This window comes from Tupaia chinensis, unplaced genomic scaffold, assembly GCF_000334495.1.
Source record: "Tupaia chinensis unplaced genomic scaffold, TupChi_1.0 Scaffold140338_1, whole genome shotgun sequence".
NCBI classification, from domain to species: Eukaryota; Metazoa; Chordata; class Mammalia; order Scandentia; family Tupaiidae; genus Tupaia; species Tupaia belangeri.
This window is the reverse complement of record NW_006200215.1, coordinates 598,400-623,740: the sequence shown is the minus strand read 5'-3', so window position 1 is coordinate 623,740 and position 25,341 is coordinate 598,400.

The window sequence follows — 25,341 nt, the reverse complement described above, 5'->3', positions numbered from 1 at the left end:
TGATCTAGTCTGCTTTTAATACTTTCAAGGGAGATTTTGACTTCTTGTATTATAGACTTCATCTCTAGCAGTTCTTTTTGAGTCTTTTGTAAAATGTGTAATTCCTCTTTTAGATCTTGCAAGAATTTCCTCATCTCCTGGAACTCGACAACTTCTTTCTCCTTTCTCTTTAGCAGTTCATTATCTCTCTTCTCTTTCATCTCTGTTAGCTTCAACATTATGAATGCTCTAAATTCCTTATCAGACATTTCCATGATTTTCACCGAACTGCTTGTGGATGAAGAAGAGTTACTCTTTTCCCTTGGAGGAGAGGTATTTTCTCATTTTCCCATATTTCTCATTATCCGGCAGTGATTTCTTGTCATCTGATGGATGGTGTGTTTTTTTCAAATTCCTGAAATTCAGCCTGAATGTTCAGGAGTAGGCAGACAGAGGTGATCTAGAATCGCTTTGACTTTCTGTTGTGATCGCTGGTGCAGTAGATTCAGTAGATATTGGGGAATATTTTAACCCTATTAGTATTTGAATGTTTAGCTACAGTGCTCTTAGATCCATCTAAAAACACATTGAAAGGATATTGGAGGGTGGAGAGACAAGAAAAAGGAAAATGAAAAAGAGAGAGAGAAACAACAATAAAAAGAGGGATAAAGGACAAAAAAAATTATAATTACTGTTCTTTAAAAAAAATCACAAAATAGAAAAAGGAAGACAGAAAAAGCTAGAGACAGGAACTGAGACAGAGAAACAGAGATAGAAGGCTGGGGGTGCAGGGGGAGGGTCTCCCTACCGCTAGCTCATTTGTTGGAGGCTGAATTATCAGTAGAAAATCTTCATTCCCTGAAAAATCTAGTTCGCTGGAGCCATGTGGAACCTTCTTCTCTGAGCATTTTTTCATATGCCTTTGGACTATTCAATGTAATCTTTTGAGAGTGGTTTTTTTCAACTCATTCCCCCATCTTTTAATAGGGTTGATCATTTCTTTTTTTCAGAACAGCTATTTGAATTCCTTGTGTATTCTGGTTATCAGTCCTGTATCTGACGAATAATTTACAAAAATATTTTCCCATTCTGAGGGCTGTTGATTCACACTAATTACTGTGTCTTTTATCATGCAGAAACGTCTTAGTCTGATGTAATTCCAGTTGTCTAAGTTGGGGAATATTGACTGTGCTTAGGGGGTCTTATTTAAGACATATTTGCCTACCCCATTGTGTCCCAGAGTTTCCCCAGTGTTTTCCAGTAGCAATTTTATATTTTGAGGTCTTAGATTTAGATGTTTGATCCACCTTGATTTGATTTTTGTCAAAAGTGAGAGGTAGGGGATCAAATTCATCTTTCTGTAGGTGGAAATCCAGCTTTTCCAGCACTATTTGAAGAGATTTTTCTTTTCCCACAGGATTGACTGGTACCCCTTGTCAAAAATCAGTTGACTGTATGTTTGAGCATTTATTTCTGGGGACTCTATTCTGTTCCCTTGGTTCACATGTCTGTCTCTGTGCCAGTAACATGCTGTTTTGTTTACCACAGCTTTGTAGTATATTTTTGGGTCAGGGAGTGAGATGCCGCCCACTCTACTCTTATTGTGCAGAAATGTCTTGGCAGTACGAGGTCTTTTATGATTCCAGACAAATTTTACGATTGTCTTTTCTAGATCTGTGATGAAAGTATCTGGTACTTTGATTGGCATTGTATTAAATATGTAGATGAATTAGGGTAGAATTGCCATTTTGATTGTATTAATTCTTCCAATCCAGGAACATGGGATGTCCTTCCACTTTTCTGTGTCATTTTCAATTTCTTTTTTTAGCTTCTCATAGTTTTCCTTGTGCAGGTTTTTAACTTCTTTGGTTAGATTTGTTCCTAAATATTATGTTATACTTTTTGTGGCTATAGTAAATGCAATTATTTTCAGTTCTATCTCAGTCTGTCTTTTGTTCGTATATAGAAATGCTATAGATTTCTGTATGTTGATTTTGTATCCTGCAACTTTACTGTATTCATGCACTACTTTCAGAAACTTTTTCATGGAAATCATTGGGTCTTCTATGTATACAATCATATCATCTGCAAATAGAAAGAAGTCTGGTGTTAGTCTGATGGGATGACCTTTTTAAATCACTTGCCACTTCTCTCTTGCTAGTTTTAGTATCTTGTCTTTATCTGTGGTCTTTGACAGTCTGGCTAAGATGTGCCTTAGGGAATATTTTCTTGGGTTGATTCTATTTGGGGTTCTGTGTATTTCTTGAGTCTGGATGTTTGAGTGCCTCTCTAGACTTGGGAAATTTTCTTCCGAGATTTTATGGAATAGATTTTTCCATGCCTTTATTAGTTTCTTCATCTTCTCGGATACCAATTATTTGGATGTTAGGGCTTCTAATGGAATCTAATATTTCTCATATATTATCCTTATGTTTGTTGTTGTTGTTGTTACTCTATCTTTTTGGAGGTTTTCTCTAGGTCAGAGGTTTTATCTTCTATGTCAGAGATTTGATCTTCAGCATGGTCTAATCATCTTTTAATACTTTTGAAAGAGTTTTTGATTTCCTGTATTACAGACCACATCTCTAATAGTTCTATCTGATTCTTTCTTAGCATGTCTATTTCTTCTTTCATATCATGGAAGGACTTTCTAATCTCCTGTAGTTTGTTGTCTTTTTTCTGATCCAATTCATAGAATTTGGTCACCATGAAAGCTCTGAATTCTTTCTCTGACATTTTGGTAACTTCCTCTGTTCTTTTGAGTAGTGGAAGGTTGTCACTGTGTTCTTTCAATGGAGATATATTTCCTGATATTCAGACCTGAAACTCTTCTTCTATTTCTAGCCATTAGGAGATGTATTAACTTTGGAATACCTTTTATAAGAATGTTTCTTCGACTAGGAGCAAGTGTGTTCTCTTTTTCTCTGAACTCATGAATGCTGAAGTCTCTCTTCTTTTGTGTTTAGCAATGTGGTCCAAGGAGAAGGATTCTATTCAGGTTTCTGAAGAGCAGTATCTCCTTTTTTGCAGGTGGTTCAGTAAAAGGGAGGTCCCTGGGGAGTCTTACAATCTAGGGTATTTCAGAACTATGATTCTATACCTATCTAATTCATCTGGGAGGGTTGAGAAAGAGGAAGAGAAGACCAAATTAGAGGGAAGAAATTAAGAAGGAGAATAAAGAAAAAGAAAAAGTTGCATGCCACATCCTAACATGGCACACTATTTCGCCAGGGGTCTGGAGGTGGAATTGGGGTCTGCAGTTGAGCTGGGGGTGATCCTTTGTGGTAAGAAGAAATGCGAAATTAACAAAGAAGAAGAGAAAAATACAAAAGCCCTAACCGGCTGACAGACATAGGGCCTCTCTGGACTTGGTGCTGCCGGAGCTGGAGCTGAGGCCAGGATTCCTGCCTCAGTGTCCCTTAGGCCAGGGATCTAGATATGGAAGTGGAGTCTGCTGTTGAGCTGGGGGCCACCCAGGCTGACAGATATAGGGGGTCTCTGGACTTGGGGTTGCCAGGGCTACAACTGAGGCATGAGATCTGGAGATGGATGTGGGGGTCTGCTGTTGATCTGGGGGCAATCCTGTGTGGTAAGGAGAAATGTGAAATTAACAAATCAAAGAAGAATAGAAAAAAATGAAAGCCTTACCTGGCTGACAGAGATAGGGCATCTCTGGACTTGGGGCTGCTGGGGCTGGAGCTGAGGCAGGAGTCCCTGCCTCAGTGTCCCTTAGGCCAGGGGTCTGGAGATGGAAGTGGGGGTCTGTTTTTGAGCTGGGTGTGATACTGGATGACAGAGATAGGGGGTCTCTGGACTTGGGTCTGCCAGGGCTGGAGCTGAGGTAGGGGTCTCTGCTTCAGTGTCCCTTAGGCCAGGGATCTGGAGATGGAAGTGGGGGTCTGTTTTTGAGCTGGGTGTGATACTGGATGACAGAGATAGGGGGTCTCTGGACTTGGGTCTGCCAGGGCTGGAGCTGAGGTAGGGGTCTCTGCTTCAGTGTCCCTTAGGCCAGGGGTCTGGCTGACAGAGATAGGGAGTCTCTGGATTTGGGGCTGCCCAGGCTAGAGCTGAGGCAGGGGACCCTGACTCAGCGTCCCTCAGTGTACCTTAGGCCAGGAGTCTGTAGATGGAAGTGCAGTCTGCTGTTGAGCTGGGGATGATCCTGGCTGACAGAGCTAGGAGATCTCTGGACTTAGGGCTGCTGGGGCTGGATCTGAGGCAGGGGGCCCTGCCTCAGTGTCCCTTAAGCCAGGGATCTGGAGATGAGGTGGCCCATTAGCCTTTTTTCATCTCTTAATGTGCATTACTGCTATGAACTTGCCTCTTATGATTGCTTTTGCAGTGTCCCAAAGATTATGAAAACTCGTGTCCTCATTACCATTAATGTCCATGAATCTTTTGATTTTAATCTTAATTTGTTTTTTGTTTTGTTTTGTTTTGTAGAGTTTTTTTTAATTTTTTTCCCTATAGGGAACTTGCACTCTTCAGAAAGACATGGAGACAGAAAGTGAAAAATCACCCCCTGGGGGGGATGGCCACATCGCAATCCCTTCTCTTCCATTCTTCTCTCAGGATCTTGGGCACGCACGCACACGTGCCCACCATGAGTTTAAGCCACTGGGTCAGGGATTCGAACTGCAGTCAACTACATGGGAGTCCAGCGACATAGCCATTACACTAACTGCTGGTCCCTCAATCTTAATTTCTTAAGTAGTTGTGAAGTCATTCAGGAGTAGGTTTTTTAGTTTCTAAGTATTTGTGTAATTTTTTTTGAGAGGTTTTTTCGCTATAGGGTGCATGCTCTCGCTAGACAGACTGAGAGAGACAGAGAGACAGAAAGCGAGAAATCACCCCCCAGGGAGGATGATCACGCCGCAATCCCTTCTCCTCCATTCTCCTCTCGGGATCTTGGGCACGCACACACACGCACCCAGCGTGAGTTTTAAGCCACCGGGTCCGGGACATGAACCGTGTTCAACTATGTGGGAGTCCAGCAACATAGCCATTATGCTAACTGCTGTTTCTCAGTATTTGTGTATTTTTGAGGATTTTTCTTGAAATTAATGTCAGGTTTAATTCCATCATGGTCGGAGAAGATGTTGTGTATAGTTTCTGTGCCTTTGAACATAATGGCTTGCTTTTTTTCTTATCATGTAGTCAATCTTCAAAATTTTCATGTAAGGGTGAGAAAAAGTGTATCTCATGGTTTTGGGGTGGAAGGTTCTATAGATGTCTGTTAAGTCTATTTGATTTATAGTATCATTTAGATTCTTTATTTCTTTACTTATTTTTCGTCTTGATGGTCTCTCCAGGGGAGTTAGTGAGGGTTTGAGATCTCCAACAATCAGTGTGTTGTAGTCTATCTCTCCTTTTTGATCTAACAGTCTTTCCTTCATGTATTTGGGCGCTCTTGTGTTAGGTGCATAAATATTTTTAAGCATAATATCTTCAGATTAGTCCTTTTACTACTACATAATACCCTTTTTTGTCTCTTCAAACCTTTTTAGTTTTAAAGCCTATTTTGTCAGAAATTAGTACTGTGACTACAGCTCCTTTTTGGTTCCCATTTGTATGGAACACCTTTGTTCAGCCCTTCTCTTTTAGTCTATGTATATCTTTATCCATGAGATGTGTTTCCTGTAGGCAACAGATAGAGGGTTTCTATTTTTTTTTATGTATTCTGCCAGTCTGTGTCTCTTGGTTGGAGAATTTAATCCATTAACATTCAATGTGACTATCAATATTTCTGGACTTGTCCCTACCTTTAAGCTGCCCATTGTCTTAGTTGTCTTTTATTCCCTTATTTCAGCCTGTTCTTCCTTCAAATTGTAAAAGGAATTCCCCATCCGGAGTTTCCTCTTTTCTGTTCCAACTCATAGAGTTTTTTTTAAGTATGAATGTTCTGAATTCTTTTTCTGACTTTTTGGTAAGTTCTTCTTTTTTTTCAAGAAATGTAGGGGAGTTATTGTGTTCTTTTGATGCAGACATATTTCCTGGTTTCTTCAAACCTAAGGCTCTTCAGATTATTCAGATGTTTGGACGTTTAATGTAATCCAGTATTTCTCGTATATCATCCTTATATTTTTTATGTGTTTTTTTTTTCTCTGTCATTTTGGTGCTTTTTTCTGGATCAAAGGTTTTATCTTCTCATTGGAGAGTCGATCTTCAGCATGTTCTAATTGGCTTTTAACCCTTTGGAGAGAGTTTTGATTTCTGTTTCACAGACTTTATCTCTAATAGTTCCATCTGATTCTTAGGAGACATAGTTCCCGATCCCACAGGAGGAGTCTTCTATTCAAGTGTCTTTCTGGCAGGGTGATTTCTGAGGTTGGGAGAGCTGTGCTGGGGTTGGAGCTGGAGCTGGGACTGGGGTCAGTGAAAGGCCCCACTTTAGTTCTCCTGGCTGGCCAGGTGGCTGAAGATGGAACTGGGCTCTACTGGAGAGCTGGGGGCTATCCTTTCTCATGGTGAGGAGGCTGAAGTTGGGAGAGCTGGGCAGGGTATCAGAGCTGGAGCTGGGTCCAGGGCCAGTGAAAGGCCTTGCCTCAGTTTTCCTGACTGCCCAGGAGCTACAGATGGAACTGGGCTCTTATGGAGAGCTGCGGGCTGCCTTTTCTGGTGTGGGATGGGACTCTGAGGTTGAGAGAGGTGAGCTGGGGTTGGAGCTGGAACTAGATCTGGTGCTTGGACTGGGGCCAGTTAAATACCCTGGCTTAGTTTCCTTGACTGACCAGTAGGCTGCAGATGGAACTGGGCTCTGCTAGAGAGCTGAGGGCTGCCCTTTCTGGCAGCAAGGGATTCGGAGTTAGGGAGAGTTAGGCTGGGGCTGGAGCTAGAGCTGGGGCTGGGGCCAGTGAAAGGCTCTGCCTCAGTTTTTCTGACTGTTCATGGGGCTGCAGATGGAACTAGGCTCTGCTGGAGAGCTGGGGGCTGCCCTTTCTGGAAGGGTGGCATCTGAAGTTGGGAGAGGTTGGCTGGGGCCAGAGCTGGAGCTGAGCCCAGACCCAGTGAAAGGCCCTGACTCAGGTTTCCTGACTGACCAGGGGATTGTAGCTGGAACTAAGCTCTGCTGGAGAACTGGGGACTACCCTTCCTGGTGGGGAGTATGGGGCTCTGAGGTTGGGAGAGCTGGGCTGGGACCAGAGCTGTAGCTGGGGCCAGGGCCAGTGAAATGCCATGCCTCTGTTTCCCTGACTAGCCAGGAGGCTGTAAATAAAACTGGGCTCTGCCGGAGCCTGACCAGGGGATTGTAGCTGGAACTAAGCTCTGCTGGAGAACTGGGGACTACCCTTCCTGGTGGGGAGTATGGGGCTCTGAGGTTGGGAGAGCTGGGCTGGGACCAGAGCTGTAGCTGGGGCCAGGGCCAGTGAAATGCCATGCCTCTGTTTCCCTGACTAGCCAGGAGGCTGTAAATAAAACTGGGCTCTGCCGGAGCAACATTTCTTTAATTAAAAATATGAAGGACATCTTTCCTCTTTGCTACCTGATTACTTCTTCTTTTTTTTTTTTTTTTTTTTTTTTTGAGGTTTTTGTGTTAGGGTGCTGTCTTACAGAGAGAGACCGAGAGACAGAAAGCAAGAAATCACCCTCCCCAGGGGGGATGGCCATGCTGCAATCCCTTCTCCTCCATTCTCTTCTCGGGATCTTGGGGCACACACACGCACGTGCCGGGTGTGAGTTTAAACCACCAGGTCCGGGACTCAAAACTCGACTACATGGGAATCCAGTGACATAGCCATTACGCTAACTGCTGGTCCCAACTGATTACTTCTTTTATACCACTTTGTATGTCTTTTAGAGCTATTTATTTATTTATGTTAAAAATATCTATTCCATCCCTGAAGCCTAATTTTCAGATTGCCATCAGTCTGTTGGAAATCAGCAGTGCCTTGTCCTTTATAAGTCATATGATCTCATTATTTCATCACAATTCTCACTTGAACTTTTCACTTTTTCATATTAAAAGTTAGGAATGAGTGGACATTTTAGCTAGTAACCCATACTAAAGAATAAATTACTAAGAATTCAAAATAAAAGTTCATTGTTAAATGTAGTGTTTACCCTCTGGTTTTGGAAATATTGAAAACTCCTGATTATCCCTAAATATCCAAGAATACTTTTCCAGGAATCTGGAAAAGTCTTTTTGGCTTTATTTTTACATATCCATTTGAAATTATGTTTAATATGAAGTCCAAATGACTTACAGTAAACACCTTATACCACCATGGTATATATTTTGCTACTTTTCCAAATAGACTAAAATTCTCTGGGGGTGCCGATAGGAACCTCATCAAATGTAGTTAAGTTCAAGAAATGTTTTTTGCACATTCATCAAATAGAAAGAACTGTGCTAGATGTTAGGCACTTAAAGATGGGTAGCTCATTTTTTCTTCATTAAGGAGATTCCAGTCTAAAATTTGCTTGTGGTTTGTATTTCCTAGGGTGACTTTAGACTCCCTGAGAATACCCATTTATCCTTTTTCTAATAATTGCAACAATTTCATTATTATCATAGCAAAACATATTTAAGGTGAGCATGATACAAAGTCTTTTGATTATAACTTTTTTAAGAGGTTATTTTAAAAATTCTTACATTAAAAGATAAGATAGTTATGAATATATGTATGTCTGATGCTTGACTCAAATTAGTGAATTTCACATTTAAATTCAAACAGAAAAAAGAAAAAAACTGTAGGGGCTATCTTTTTGTGTGTGCTTGTTTTATTTATTTACTTTTTGTTATTTATTTTTATTTTTATTTTATTACAAGTTCTTTTATACATTCAATCACATAATTTAGCTTGCAAAGTGAATGTTCCAACATGTGTACATTTCTCCTCAGTCCAGCTGATAATACTATAAAGTTATCTTCAACAGATAATACCCAATTTTTTGTCCCATTAATGCTATGCCTCTCTATTCTTCTTCTTAATGTCCTTCCTCACACTCTATTCCTTCACCCACCCTCTTCCCACTCTATATCTAGTATTCACAACCATTTACTGTATTTCTTTTTTTTTTTTTTCAGCTCTGGCACTTGTTTTTTTTTTTTAATTGAAGTTACTTTATTACAAGAATTTATATAAAATGAATCATAAACAGAACAGTTAAAAGTACAATTTACTGTATTTCTATATCCTTTAGTCATTCAGTTTTAGTGATAGAGTGCGGACACTTGGTATATATTAGGTGGAGACATACAATGTCTCTTTTTCATAGCCTGGCTTGCTTTACTCAGCAATAAATTTTCCATATTCATCCACTTTCTGTCAAAAGCCAGGGTCTTGTATTTTATGGCTGAGTAAAGTATTCATAGAATATATGTGCCACAGTTTTTCAATCCATTCATCTGTTTGTGGGCATTTGGGTTGGTTACATGTTTCAGCAATTATGAATAGTGCCATAATAAACTTCAATGTCCAAGCACTTTTCTGATTAAGAATTCTTCTGTCCTTTGGGTAGATACAAAAGGGTGGGATTGTTGGATCATATGAAAATTTTATTTGTAGATTTGTGAGGAATCTCCAAATTGATCTCCACAGTGGCTGGACCAATTTACATTCCCACCAGCAGTGTAAGAGAGTTCCCCTTTCACCACACCCCTGCTACCACTTCTCTTTTTTTTTTTTCTTTTTTTTAATCTTAGTCATTCTGCATGGTATAAGGTGATATCTCATTGTGGTTTTGATCTGCATTTTCCTTAAAATGAGGGATGTTAAGCATTTTTTCATATGCCTAGTGGCTATTCATAAGTCATCCTTAGAGAGTGGTTTTTTCAACTCATTCTCCCATCTTTTAATAGATTTGATCATCTTTTTTTCAGGACAGAAGCTTAAGTTTCTTGTATATTCTGGTTATCAGCCCCTTTTTTGTAGCATAGTTTACGAACATATTTTCCCATTTTGAGAACTGTCAATTCACACTAATTACCGTGTTTTTGCCATGCAAAAACTTCTTAGTCTGATGTAATCCCACTTGTTTACTTTCAGGATTATTGACTGTGCTTTTGGGGTCTTATTTAGGAAGTCTTTCCCAACCCCAATGTCTTCCAGAGTTTCCCTAGGTTTCATAGGAGCAGTTTTATAGTTTAAAGTCTTAGGTTTAGATCCATGATCCACCTTAAATTGATTTTTGTCAGTGGTGAGAGGTAGGGGTTCATACTCATCTTCTGCAGTTAGATATCCAGTTTTTCCAGTACCATTTGCTGAAGAGGTTTTCCTTTTCCCACTTGATTAACTGGTACCCCTTGTCAAAATCAGTTGACTGTATGTTTGGAAATTTATTTCTGGGGACTCTATTCTGTTCCATTGGTCCACATGTCTGTTTCAGTGCCAGTACCATGCTGTTTTGATTACCACAGCTTTGTAATATGTTTTTGGATCTCAGGGTGGGATGCGTCCCACTCCACTCTTCTTGGGGAGGACTGCTTTGGCAATATGGGGTCTTTTATGATTCCAGACAAATTTTATTATTACATTTTCTAGATTATGAAGAATGTGTGTGGTATTTTGATTGGGATTGCATTAAATGTGTAGATTAGTTTAGGTAGAATTGCTATTTTGATTATATTAATTTCTCCAATCCAGGAACATGGGATGTCCTTCCATTTTTTTGTGTCATTTTCAATTTCTTTTTTAGCTTCTCATAGTTTTTCTTGTTGAGGTCTTTAAATTTTGATTAGATTTATTCCTAAGTGTCTTTTTTTTTTTTTGTGGCTATGGTACATGAAATTATTTTTCCAGCTCTATCTTAGTCTGCCTTTTTTTTTTTTTGTATATAGAAATGGTAAAGATTTCTGTGTGTTCATTTTGTATCCTGTAACCTTACTGTATTCATGTATTACTTTTTGGATTTTTTTTTCATGAATTCCATTGGATCGTCTATGTATATAATCAGGTCATCTGCAAATAGAGAGTTTCATCTTTTATTTTCCTATTTGAATGCCTTTTATTTTATTCTCTTTTCTTATTGCATTGGTGAGGACTTCCAATATTATATTGAAAAGCAGTGGAGAAAGTGGGAATACATTTCTTGTACCCATTTTTAGTGAAAAACCTTTCAGCTTTACTCCATTCAGGATGATGTTTGCTGTGGATTTTTCATAGATAGCTTTTATTGTATTGAGAAATGACCCTTCTATAATAATGTTGCTGAGAGTCTTGATCATAAAGGGGTGTTATATCTTATCAAATGCTTTTTCTGCATCAATTGATATGAACATGTGATTTTATCTTTCTTTTTATTAATATGGTGAATTACATTTATGGTTTTGTGTATGTTGAACCAACCTTGCATTCCTGGAATAAAGCCTACCTGATTGTGATGTATCATCTTTTTTATAAATGGTTGGATATGATTTTCTAGTATCTTACTGAGAATCTCTGTGTCTATATTCATCACAGATATTGGCCTATAATTTTCCTTCCTTGTCCTGTCCTTATCTGTTTTAAGGAGGATAGAGACTTCATAGAATGAATTAGGAAGAGATTCACCCTTTTGGAACTTTAGAAATAACTTGAGCAGAATGGGGGTTAACTCTTCTTTGAAAGTTTTGTAGAATTGAGAGGCAAAGCCATCAGGGCCAGGGCTTTTCTTTGTTGGGAGGTTATTTATTACTGATTCAATCTCCAGGCTTGTTATGCACCTATTCAAACTTCCTACATCTTCGATGCTCAATTTTGGTACATTATATGTGTATATAAATTTGTCCATCTCATCCAGGTTTTCTTGTTTCTTGGCATATAATTTTTCATAGTATTTTCTAATGATGTTTTCTGTTTCCATTGTGTCTGTTCTTCTATTCCCTGGTTGTGGATTTGACGTATCTGATTCCTTTTTCTCTTCTTCTTAATATGTCTCACTAGTGGTGTACTGATTTTGTTTATCTTTTCAAAGAACCAGCTTTTACTTTCATTTATTTTCTGTATAGTATGTTTATTTTCTATTTCATTTATTTTTGCTCGTATCTTTATTATTTCCTTTGTCCTGAATTTTTTTTTTTTTTGATTTTTTTGCTGTTGGTTTACTAATTCTCTGAGGCACGATGTTAGGTAATCCATTTGTCTTCTTTCCGTCTTCTTCTTATGTGCAGTAATTGCTATGAACTTCCCTCTTATGACTGCTTTACCAGAGTCCCAAAGATTATGGAAACTCGTGTTCTCATTGTTGTATTTGTTCATTATTATTTGTTTCTATGAGCCTTTTGATTTCAGTCTTAATTTCTTCCATAGTTGTAAAGTCATTCAGTAGTAGGTTATTTAGTTTCCATGTGTTTGTGAATTTTTGAGGGTTTGTCTTGAAATTAAAATCAAGTCTAATTCAGTTACGTTCAGAGAAGATGCTGGGTATAGTTTCTATGCCTTTGAATCTGTAGAGACTTGCCTTATGCCCTATCATATGGTCAGTCTTCAAAAAAATTCCATGTGGTGGTAAGAAAAAAGTGTATCTCATGGTTTTTGGGTGGAAAGTTCTATAGATTTCTGTTAAGTCCATCCATTTCATTTATGGAATTATTTACATCCTTTATCTCTTTACCTTCTTTTTGTCTAGATGATCTGTCTAGAGGGGATAGTGGATTGTTAATGTCTGCAACAGTTAGTGTGTTTCAGTCTATCTCTCCTTTTAGATCTAACAGTCTTTCCTTCATGTATTTGGCTGCTCCTAAGCATTCAACTACATGGGAGTCAAGCAACATAGCCATTACGCTAACTGCTGGTTCCCATATCTTCTTGATAGATTGACCCTTTTACTACAATATAATGCCCTTCTTTGTCTCTTTGAACAGTTTTTGTTTTAAAGGCTATTTTGTCAGAAATTAGCATCATGATTCCAGCTCTTTTTTGTTTCCTATTTGCATGGAAAACCTTTTTCCAACCCTTCACTTTTTGTCTGTGGGCTTTCTGTTTTTGTTTTTGTTTTTGTTTGTTAATCCATTCAGCCACTCTGCACCTCTTGATTGGAGTATTTAATCCATTAGCATTCAATGTTACTATCAGTATTTCTAGCCTTGGGCCAACATTTAAGTTGACCATTGTCTTAGTTGCCTTTTATTCCTTTATTTCTGGCTGTTCATTCTTTAGTTTTCCTGAAACAGGACTCCCTTCAAGGTTTCTTAAAGAGCTGGTCTGATGTCGGCAAATTCTTTCAGATTTTGTTTGTCTCAGAATATTTTATTTTTTTTTTCCCATATGAAGGATAATCTTGCAGGATATAATAATCTTGGTTGGAATTGTTTCTCTCTTAACACTTTGAATACGTCTTCTCATTCTTTCTTTGCTTGCATTGTTTCCATTGAGAGTTCTGGTGTTAGCCTGATGGGATAACCTTTGTAGGTCACTTGTCATTTTTCTCTTGCCAGCTTTAGTATCTTGTCTTTATCTGTGATGATGCCCAAGATATGCCTTGGTTAATATCTTCTTGGGTTGATTCTATTTGTGGCCCTTTGTATTTCTTGGGTCTGGATGTTTGAGTGCCTCTTTAGACTTAGGATATTTTCTTCCAGAATTTCATGAAATAGATTTTCCATGCCCTTATTACTTTCTGTACCTTATGATATGCCAATTATTCAAATGTTTGATCATTTAATGGAATCTAGTATTTCTCATATATTATCATGGTTTTTTTCTTATTTTCTGTCTTTTTGACTTTTTTGTTCTTGTTGTTAGAGGTTTTATTTTCTACATCAGAGTTTCCATTTTCAGCATGGTCTAATCAACTTCTAGCACTTTCAGGAGAGTTTTTAATTTCCTGTATTACAGATTTCATTTCTAATAGCCCCCTCTGATTCTTTATTTACTTATTTATTTATTTTTCCTTTTATTTTTTTCATTTCATTTTCTTCCATACATTCAATCACATTATTATTTGTCTTACAAAATGGATATTTCTACAGGTGAACATTTCACCCTAGTACTGTCGATAAAACTATGAAATATCTTCAACAGATAATACCACACTTCTTTGTGCCATTAATGCTTCTTAAAGTGTCAATTTTTTTCATATCGTGGAAGGACTTACTAGTCTCTTGTAGTTCATTGTCTCTTTTCTGTTCCAACTCATAAAATTTTGTAACCATGAGTGTTCTGAATTCTTTCTTTGATGTTTTGGTAATTTACTCTCTTTTTTTGAGAGATGGAGGGATTTTCTGTGTTCTTTTGATGGAGACATATTTCCTGGTTTAATCAGACCTGAGGCTCTTCTATTTCTAGCCATTGGGAGATGTATTCACTTTTAAATACGTCTTAGGAGAGCATTCCTTCGACTAGGATCAAGTGTGTTTCTATTTTGCTGTGAACCGATGTGTGCCGAGGTCTCTCTTCTGTTGTGCTTAGCAATGTGGTTTCAAGAGGTGTATTCTATTCATGTGTCTGAAGAGCAGTATCTCCTTTTTCACAGCTGTTTCTGTAAAAGGGAGAATCCCAAGGAGCCTTACAATAGTAGGGCATATTATAACTGTGATTCTAGACGTGTCTCGTCCCTCTGGCAGGGTGAAGGATGAGTAGGAGACAATAATATAAGAGGAGAGAAAAGTGTATGAAGGAGAATAAAGAAAAAGTTGCGTGCTGCTTTGATTTCACCAGGGACCTGGAGATGTAAATGCAGTAGACATCAGTCTGTGGGGCAAGGAGGAGTAGGAAATTAACAAAAGTAAGCAGAGAAAAAAAAAAACTGCCTACCTTTCTAGAGTGGAGAGTCCTGGGCTTGGGAGAGGTGGAGCTGGGGTGGGGGGCAGTGGTGCCCCTGCCTAATGTCCCTCAATGTCCCTTGCTGGCCAGGAGCCTAGAGATGGAACTAGATCTGTGCTTGAGGGCCGCGTCCAGTATGTCTAGAGGGGAGGGTCTTGGGCTTGTGAGAACTGGAGCTGGGGCAGGGGGCACTGTTGCCACTGCCTCTAAGTTTCTTCCTCCTTTATTCTTAAGCACAATCTAGTCTGCCTTTCTTCTTCATGATTGTACTAAAATGGCCCTTTTAAAGGTTCCCAGTGACTTCTATATTGCTTAATCAAATAGTCATTTTTTAGTCCTTAACTCACTTTATCTTTCAATAACATTTGGCATGTTGGTAAATGCTGACTGGTAAAATATTTTTTATTAATATGTAGTAATTATACATGTTTGTGGGGTCACAATATGATTTTTACAGTACAAGAATACAATGTGTAATGATTCATTCAGCATAATTAGCTTGTTTTGTTTCTGTAATGAATAACATTTTATTATTACCTCTCCATACTTTCTGGTCTCTAACAGTAATTTTTTTCTCCCTCTACCTCTATATGGTCATTAAAAATTTTTACAACTGATTAAGAACATTTTATACTTCTCTTTGTGCCTGGCTTATTTCACTTAACGTGATGTTCTCTGGGCTTATTCATTTAACAGCAAATGACAAGTTTTTTATCCTTTTTAATGGTCAAATAGTATTCCATAAAGTATACATAGTGTGTGCATGTGTGTGTGTATGTATACAATATTTTATTTATTCATCAATTGATGCAGCACAGTTGACAGCTCTTAATAATATAATTTTGAACAAATAAAGCTATTCCTGGAAGACTGTATGTGGTGTAATATCAATTTATAAAGTTCAAAGACAGTATTAAACTGTATTGTCTATTCACACATACATACAAGTCAGACATTTTTTTCCCTTTTTTTAAGCAAAGAAATGATAATACAATGTTCAGTTTACTTCTGGGAGGAAGGAAAAGGAATGGTATAGAAAAGCTGTCCATAGGTAGATAAGAACTATTAGTAAGAACTATTAGGAAAAAACTAGCTTTTGGCTTTTATGGTAAGTTCAGAACTATTTTTATATTATTAAATAAAAAATAATTGACATAAATAGATCAATAATAATAGTGTAGAATGAACCAAGAATTATCATTAATCCAATTCTGTATATCTGGAATGCATTAAAACTGTTTAAAAATTATAAAGGACCAGAGAGAACACATTTTTAATATCTTGGTATGGAAAAACTAGTTTAAAACATAATCCCAGTAGCAAAAATCACAAAGCAAATGACAGTTTTGTTTATGGACAAAAGTTATATCTTCTATCACATAAAATAATTTGATGGAAGGTAAAGAAAAATTGGATGAAACTGAAGATTTTTGCCCAGACTTCACCCTCATAACCACAAGATCTAGTAGGAAAGGCCAATCAGATCCCATCTGATCAGGTTTTTTTTTTTTTTTTTCAGTAACTAGGGCAACTGGATATTTTCTGCCCAGACTTATCCCTCCTGGCCCCAAGATCTAGTAGAGTCAGAATAATTCTCAATTCCCACAGAATCTGCTGCATGAAGGGAGAGAAAATGGAAATGCAGATTGTAGAACACTTCCTGCATGCTTCTGAAAGCTCAGATTTAACTCCAAAAATTAGGGAAAAAAATGTATAATCCATCAGATGACCAGAAACCACCACAGAGGCACAAAAAATAGGAGAAGTCAAGAAAATGTATCTCCCCCAAGGGAAAAGAAAAACTCATCCTCCACAGACAATACAATGGAACCCATTGAAATGTCAGATAAGGAATTTAGAATATTCATAGTGACAAAGCTAACAGAGATGCAAGAGAACAGAGACAATGTACCCCAGAAGATGCAGGAGAAAAGAGACAATGAGTTCCAGGAGGTGAAGAAGTTCTTGCATGATCTGAAAGAAGAAATACATACCATAAAAAAGAATCAAAAGGAATTGTTAGAGATGAAGTGTACAATATAGAAAATCAAAATGTCCCTTGAAAGTATTAAAAGCAGATTTGATCATGCAGAAAATCGAATCTCATGTGTAGAAAACAGAACCTCTAACCTAGAAAAATTTACCAAAAAGACAGAAAATAACCCCCCAAATAATAATAATATATGAGAAATACTGAAAACCATTAAATGACCAAACATCTGGATAATTAGTATCCCAGAAAAGAAAGAAAGTAATAGAGTTATTGATCATCTATTCCATGAAACCCTGGAAGAAAACTTTCCAAACCTAGAGAGACATTCAAATATTCAAACCCCAAAAATACAAAGAATCAACCCAAGAATCACAAGAATCAACCCAAGAAGATATTCTCCAAGGCACATCATATCCAGATTGATCAAAATCAGAGACAAGATACTAAAATTGGCAAGAGAGAATCGTCAAGTTACTTTCAAAGGGTTTTCTATCAGGCTAATGTTGTGCTTTTCATTGGAAACAATGCAAGGAAGGAAAGACTAAAATAATGTATTCAAAGTGTTAAGTGATAAAAACAATTTCAAGTGCAAATACTATACCCAGCAAGATTATCCTTTATATGGGAAGAAAGGACATAAACATTCTCAAATAAACAAAACCTGAAAGAATTTACTCATACCAGACCAACTCTCCCAAAAGTTCTGAATGGAACGCTATGCCAGAAAAATTAAAGTCAGAAACAGAAATAACAGAAAACAAAACAAAACAAAACAAAACAAGAGAATGGCCAACTTAATGGTAGGGACAAGTCTGGAATGATCAATAATAATTTTGAATGTTATTTCCAGAATTTAAATGGAAATATCAGACGACAGCAACACTGCAGATTCAACAGAAGAGAGATTAATTACATGAGACTGAACTGAAGAAATAAAATTTTAGGACTTTTTATTAAAATATTACTGATTTTCTTCTGTGTTGTGGTCTAGATTTAAGGATTTTTGTCTCCTTTTGGATTGCTAATAGGTTCATCTACTTTCTGTTTAACCTGAATCATAACTTTTCTCCTGGCTTTAAGCCTAAAGCAAACTTTCCTTAAAATTTATTTTATTTTGATTTGTTAAAACTAGAACTGTTTTTCTTGAAATTAAAAATGCATAAAAATATCTACTCAATGATTGTAGTAAGCTGTGTAGATCCAGCTACATTATAGGTGCTACATTATAGTATATTCATTCTACTCACTGAGGTTTAAACTTAGACATGTGTTCATAGATATGTATATGTCCACTGCACTTGCTATTGAAAGTATTTAGAATAATTAAAATCTCTTGTGAATCAATAAAATTGGGGAGGGAGGCATGGAAATCAACTGTAGATATGAGAGACAGTGTGGGAAAGAGGGTAGAAAATGGCAGAGGATGAGAGATAGGAAATTAAGGGGTTGGAAAGCAAAATATATAAGAAATAAGAAATGGAAATTCTTTGTTGATGATAACACGTATAGCAATATTCTTGATTGAGCCAATATACAGTGTATTCTGGATGAAAAATCTCATTTTGTATACTGTAATGATGTACAGTGAATTAATTTAAATAAACAAATTTAAAATAAAAAATGGGTGAAAATGGAGAAATACAAAAAAGCATTAATGTCATTAATACATAAATAGTTGTAATATATATTAAACGTAGACATTAACATGGAGAAAGTGAATCATCATGATGTAATTTTTTATGTTTCTAAGTGTATTTTATTTTTTAATTTTAATTTTTATTTCAATTTCTTTTATACATTCAATCAAATGTTACTTAGCTTGCAAAGTGAATATGACAACATGCATACATTTCTCACTAGTTCAGTTGATAATACTATAAAGTTATCTTCAACAGATAAAACCCATTTCTTTGTCCCATAAATACCTTGGCTCTCTATTTTTCTCCTTAATGTTCTTCCTCAGACTACTCCTCCACCCACTCTCTTCCCACACTGGATCTGGTATTCACAAACATTTACTGTGTCTATATCCTCTAGTCATTCAGTGTTGGCCATAGAGTGCGGACAACTCGGTATATATTAAGTGGAGACATACAGTGTCTCTTCTTCATAGCCTGGCATGCCTCACTCTGCAGTAAATCTTCCATATTCATCCACTTTTTGTCAAAAGCCAGAGTCTTGTTTTTTATGACTGAGTAGTATTCCATAGAGTATATGTGCCAGTTTTTCAATCCATTCATCTGTTTGTGGGCATTTGTGTTGGTTCCATGTCTTAGCAATTGCAAATAATGCTGCAGTAAATATCAATGTGAAAGCACTTTTCCAACTAAGAATTCTTAAAAATCAATATTTTATTTATCTTTCATGTATCTATATTATTATTATTTATACATTCAGTCACTACACATCATTTATATTGTGAAGAGATTTTACCCAACATTGATATATGCACCACAGTAGTAGAGTTGAGAATATAATACACGACCTCATCACACACAAGAAAACATATCTGTGTCCCACAGATGTCTTATTTTTCCATTTTATCCCAAATCTTTCCCCCTCCCACTCTCCTGCTTTGTCCCCATTGTCCATAACAACTTTCAATGCTTTTATATCCTCCAGTATTTCAGTCTTTACCATAGAGTAAAGACAGTTATATTAAGTGGAGAATGCCCTGTCTCTGTTTCATAGCCTAACTTGCTTCACTTAGTAATACATCTTCCATGTCCATTCACTTTCTATGAAATGCCAGGGTCCTATTTCTTTTTTATAGCTGAATAGCATTCCATGGAGTATATTTGTCACACTTTTTCAATTCATTCATCTGTTTGTGGACATTTGGGTTAGTTTCATGTCATAGCAATCATGAATAATGCCACAATAAACATAGATGTGCAAATGCTTTTCAAACTAAGAATTCTCCTGTCCTTTGGGTAGACAGCCAGAAGTGGAAATTCTGGATCATATGATAGTTCTATTTGAAGGTCTTTGAGGAACCGACATATTAGTCTTCACAGTGACCAGACCAATTTACATTTCCATAACAATGTAGGAAAGTTCCCCTTTCATCACATCCCTGCCAGCACTTATCTTTTATTGTTTTTTAATCTTCATCATTCTGATGAGGTTAGGTGATATCTCATTGTAGTTTTGATCTGCAACTCCCTTATGATGAAGGATGCTGAGCATTTTTTCATGTGCTTTTTGGCTGTTCATATGTCTTCCTTAGAGAGTTTATTCAGCTCCTTTATCCATCTTTTAATTTGTTTAATCATTTTCTTCAAAGTAAGCTGCTTGAGTTCCCTGTGTATCCTGGTTATCAGTCCCTTATTTGTCACATAGTTTTCAAAAATGTTCTCCCATTCTGTGGCTGTTGATTCACACTAATTATTGTGTCCTTTGCTGTGCAGAAACTTCATAATCTGATGTAATCCCACCTGTCTAATTTGGGGATATTGCCTGTGCTTTGGTGTTCTTGCCAAAGAAGTCTTTGCCTACTCCAGGACCAGCAGTTGGTGTTATGGCTATGTTGCTGGATTCCCACGTAGTTGATCGCAGTTCAAATCCCAAACCCAGTGACTTAAACTCACGCTGGTTTAAACTCACTCATGCATGTGTGTGTCTGCCCACGATCCTGAGAGGAGAAGGGATTATGGCATGGCCATCCTCCGTGGAAGGTGATTTCTCGCTTTCTGTCTCTGTCCCTCCCTGTCTTTCTGGCAAGCATATGTACCCTATAGCAAAAACCTCTCAAAAATAAGAGAAGTCTTTGCTTACTCCAATGTCTCCCAGAGTTTCCCAGTTTTTTCCACCAGTAGTTTTATAATTTGCAGTCTTCTGTTTAGATCTTTGATCCACTTCAATTTGATTTTTGTTAATGGTGACAGATAGGGGTTATGATTCATATATCTGTAGGTGGATACTCAGTTTTTTTATTTATTTTATTTTATTTTTGGAGAGGTTTTCGCTATAGGGCACGTGCGCTCGCCAGACAGACAGACAGAGACAGAGAGACAGAAAGCGAGAAATCACTCCCCAGGGGGGATGGCCACGCCGCAATCCCTTCTCCTCCATTCTCCTCTTGGGATCTTGGGCACACATGCACACGCGCCCGGTGTGTTTTAAGCCACCGGGTCCGGGAAGCGAACCACAGTCGACTACATGGGAGTCCAGCAACATAGCCATTACGCTAACTGCTGGTCCCAGGATTTGTATTTCTTATAGCGGTTTTTTACTTCCTTGGTTAGTTATTCCTAGGTATCTTACACTTCTTGTGGCTATAGTAAATGGAATTACTTTCTTCAGTTCTGTCTCTGTCTGCTCATTTGTATATAGAAGTTCTAGAGATTTTTATAAATTGATTTTGTATCCTGCCACTTTATTGTATACATTTATTACTTTGAGAAGTATCTTTCTGGATACTATTGGATCTTCTATATACTGATCATGTAATCTGCAAATAGAGATAATTTCAACTCTTCTTTTTCCCTATTGGAATGCCTTTTATTTCCTTCTCTTGTCTGATCACATTGACTAGGACTTCTAGTACTATATTAAATAGGAGTGGATAGAGTGGGTACCCTTGTTTTATACTAGTTTATAGCAGAAAAGTTTTTAACTTTTCCCCATTCAGTGTAATGTTAGATATAGTTTTTTCATAGATGACTTTTCTTGAAAGGTTTTTGCTATAGGGTGCATGTGCTCACCAGAGAGACAGAAAGCGAGAAATCACCCCCAGGGAGGATGGCCATGCTGCAATCCCTTCTCCTCCATTCTCCTCTTGGGATCTTGGGCACGCACGCACACATGCCCAGCATGAGTTTAAGCCACTAGGTCCGGGACTCGAACCGTGGTCAACTACATGGGAGTCCAGTGACATAGCCATTACTCTAACTGCTGGTCCCCATAGATGGCTTTTATTATGCTGAGAAACAATACTTCTATTTCAATTTTACGGAGAGTCTTAATCATGAAGGAATGCTGTATTTGTCAAATGCTTTCTCTGCATCCATTGAAATGATCATATAGTTTTTATCTTTCTTTCTGTTAATATGATGCATTACATTTTTGGTTTTACATATGTTGAACCACCCTTGCATCCCTGGAATAAAGCCTACCTGGTCGTGATGAATAAGCTTTTCTATATGCTGTTAAAAACAGGAAGTATCATATTGGGAATTTTTGCCTCTATATTTATCAGAAATATAGGTCTGTAGTTTTCCTTTTCTTTTGTATCATTATTCTTTTGGGGAAAGAGGGTAATGGAGGCTTCATAGAATGAATTTTGAATGGTTCCTTCATTTTGGATCTCTAGAAACAGTGTGAGTAGAATATGTGTTCCCTCTTCTTTAAAAGTTTTTAAAATTCAACACCAAAGCCATCGGGACGTGGAGCTTTTTCTTTGTTGGGAGGTTATTTATTACTGATTCAATCTTTTTCCTTGTTGCAGATCTATTTTGCCTTTCTATGTCCTCCTAAATCAATCTTGGTAGATTATATGTGTCCTGGAATTTATCTATTTAATCTAGGTTTTCTTCTTTGTTGGCATATAGTATCTCATAGTATCCTCTAATGATATTTTGTATTTCTATTATGTCTCTTGTAATGTTGCCTTATTCATTGTGAATTTAATTTATCCAGTTCCTCTCTCCCTTCTTCTTAATTAGTCGAGCTCATAGTGTGTCAATCTTGTTTATCTTTTGAAAGAATCAGCTTTTGGTTTCATTTATATTCTGTATGGTTCATTTATTTTCTATATCATTTATTTCTGCTCAAATCTTTATTATTATTTTTTTCTCCTGGCATTTTTGGATTTTTTTTGTAGTTTCCTGAGGCATGATGTTAGGTTGTCCTTTTGCTTTCTTTTAATCTTTTTCTTATGCACATTGATTGCTATGAACTTCCCTCTTATGACTACTATTTCAGTGTCCCATAGATTATGGAAGCTCATGCATTCATTATCATTTGTTTCTATGAATCTTTTGATTTAAGTCCTAATCTCTTCAGTAGTCATGAAGTCATTCAGAAGTAGGTTATTTAGTTTCCATGCATTTGTGTATTTTTGAGGTCTTTTCCTATAATTAATAACAAGTTTAATTCAATCATGATCGGAAAAGATGTTGGATATAGTTTCTATGTCTTTGAATCTGTAAAGACTGTTTTTGTGCCCTATTATGGGGTCAATCTTCAAGAAAGTACCATGCAAACCTGATAACAATTTATATTTTGTCCATAGATGGCTTTTATTATGCTGAGAAACAATACTTCTATTTCAATTTTACGGAGAGTCTTAATCATGAAGGAATGCTGTATTTGTCAAATGCTTTCTCTGCATCCATTGAAATGATCATATAGTTTTTATCTTTCTTTCTGTTAATATGATGCATTACATTTTTGGTTTTACATATGTTGAACCACCCTTGCATCCCTGGAATAAAGCCTACCTGGTCGTGATGAATAAGCTTTTCTATATGCTGTTAAAAACAGGAAGTATCATATTGGGAATTTTTGCCTCTATATTTATCAGAAATATAGGTCTGTAGTTTTCCTTTTCTTTTGTATCATTATTCTTTTGGGGAAAGAGGGTAATGGAGGCTTCATAGAATGAATTTTGAATGGTTCCTTCATTTTGGATCTCTAGAAACAGTGTGAGTAGAATATGTGTTCCCTCTTCTTTAAAAGTTTTTAAAATTCAACACCAAAGCCATCGGGACGTGGAGCTTTTTCTTTGTTGGGAGGTTATTTATTACTGATTCAATCTTTTTCCTTGTTGCAGATCTATTTTGCCTTTCTATGTCCTCCTAAATCAATCTTGGTAGATTATATGTGTCCTGGAATTTATCTATTTAATCTAGGTTTTCTTCTTTGTTGGCATATAGTATCTCATAGTATCCTCTAATGATATTTTGTATTTCTATTATGTCTCTTGTAATGTTGCCTTATTCATTGTGAATTTAATTTATCCAGTTCCTCTCTCCCTTCTTCTTAATTAGTCGAGCTCATAGTGTGTCAATCTTGTTTATCTTTTGAAAGAATCAGCTTTTGGTTTCATTTATATTCTGTATGGTTCATTTATTTTCTATATCATTTATTTCTGCTCAAATCTTTATTATTATTTTTTTCTCCTGGCATTTTTGGATTTTTTTTGTAGTTTCCTGAGGCATGATGTTAGGTTGTCCTTTTGCTTTCTTTTAATCTTTTTCTTATGCACATTGATTGCTATGAACTTCCCTCTTATGACTACTATTTCAGTGTCCCATAGATTATGGAAGCTCATGCATTCATTATCATTTGTTTCTATGAATCTTTTGATTTAAGTCCTAATCTCTTCAGTAGTCATGAAGTCATTCAGAAGTAGGTTATTTAGTTTCCATGCATTTGTGTATTTTTGAGGTCTTTTCCTATAATTAATAACAAGTTTAATTCAATCATGATCGGAAAAGATGTTGGATATAGTTTCTATGTCTTTGAATCTGTAAAGACTGTTTTTGTGCCCTATTATGGGGTCAATCTTCAAGAAAGTACCATGCAAACCTGATAACAATTTATATTTTGTTGTTTTGGGGTGGAAAGTTCTATAGATGTCTGTCAAGTCCATCTGATTTATGGCATCATTCAGGTTCCAAATCTCTTTGATTATTTTTTGTCTTGTTGATCTGTCTAATGAAGTTGATGGAGTGTTGAGATCTCCAACAATTATTGTGTTATAGTCTCTCTCTCCTTTTAGATCTAGCAGTCTTTCTTTTATATATTCGGGTGCTCCTGTCTTGGGTGCATAGATATTTATAAGTGTTATATTTTCTTGATGAATTAGCCCTTTTACTACTATATAATGCCCTTCTTTGTCTCTTATGTTTTTTGTCTTAAACCTATTTTGTCCAAAATCATCATAGCACCTCCTGCTCTTTTTTGGTTGTCGTTTGCATGGAATACCTTTTTCCAGCCCTTTATTTTTAATCAATATATGTCTTTATCCATGAGATGGGTTTCTTGTAGGCAGCAGATGAAAGGCTTCTAATTTTTTTATCCATTCAGCTAGTCTGTGTCTCTTGATCAGGGAATTTAATCAATTAACATTCAGCATTATTATCAATATTTACAGTCTTGTCTCTACCATTAAGATGTCCATATTCTTGGTTGGTTTTGTTCTCTTATTGCTGTCTGTCTGTCTTTAGTTGTCTTGGTATAGTACTTCTTTCAGAATTTCTTTTTTTTTTTTCATGACAAAACTATCTTTTGCTTATTTTTACAGTTGGATTTTTTTTTAGTGTATTATAATTTTTTCCCAGAGTACACTGTATATTGTCTCAATCAAGCACATTAACATACATGTTATTGTCAACAAATAATTTTCCATTTATTGTTTCCTGTTTGTTTTGCTCCCCCCCACCATCCTTGATTCCCTATCTCTTACCCTCAGCCATCTCCCACTATCTTCCCACACTGTCTCTGGTATCTAGGTTTACTATCTATACTGTTTTCCCCCTATTTTTTATTGAATTATTAAAGATCTTAATTAATCTAAATGTTTTCATAGCAAACACAGCTGATATATACATTTTCATGAATACAGGTCTAACTTTAGGCATCCTATAAAGTATCACCTAGCTGGGGCTATATATCTTAACTGCAGTCATCAAATGGATTTTGTTTTCTTAAACTTTTCTTTTTTTTTTTGGTAACTTA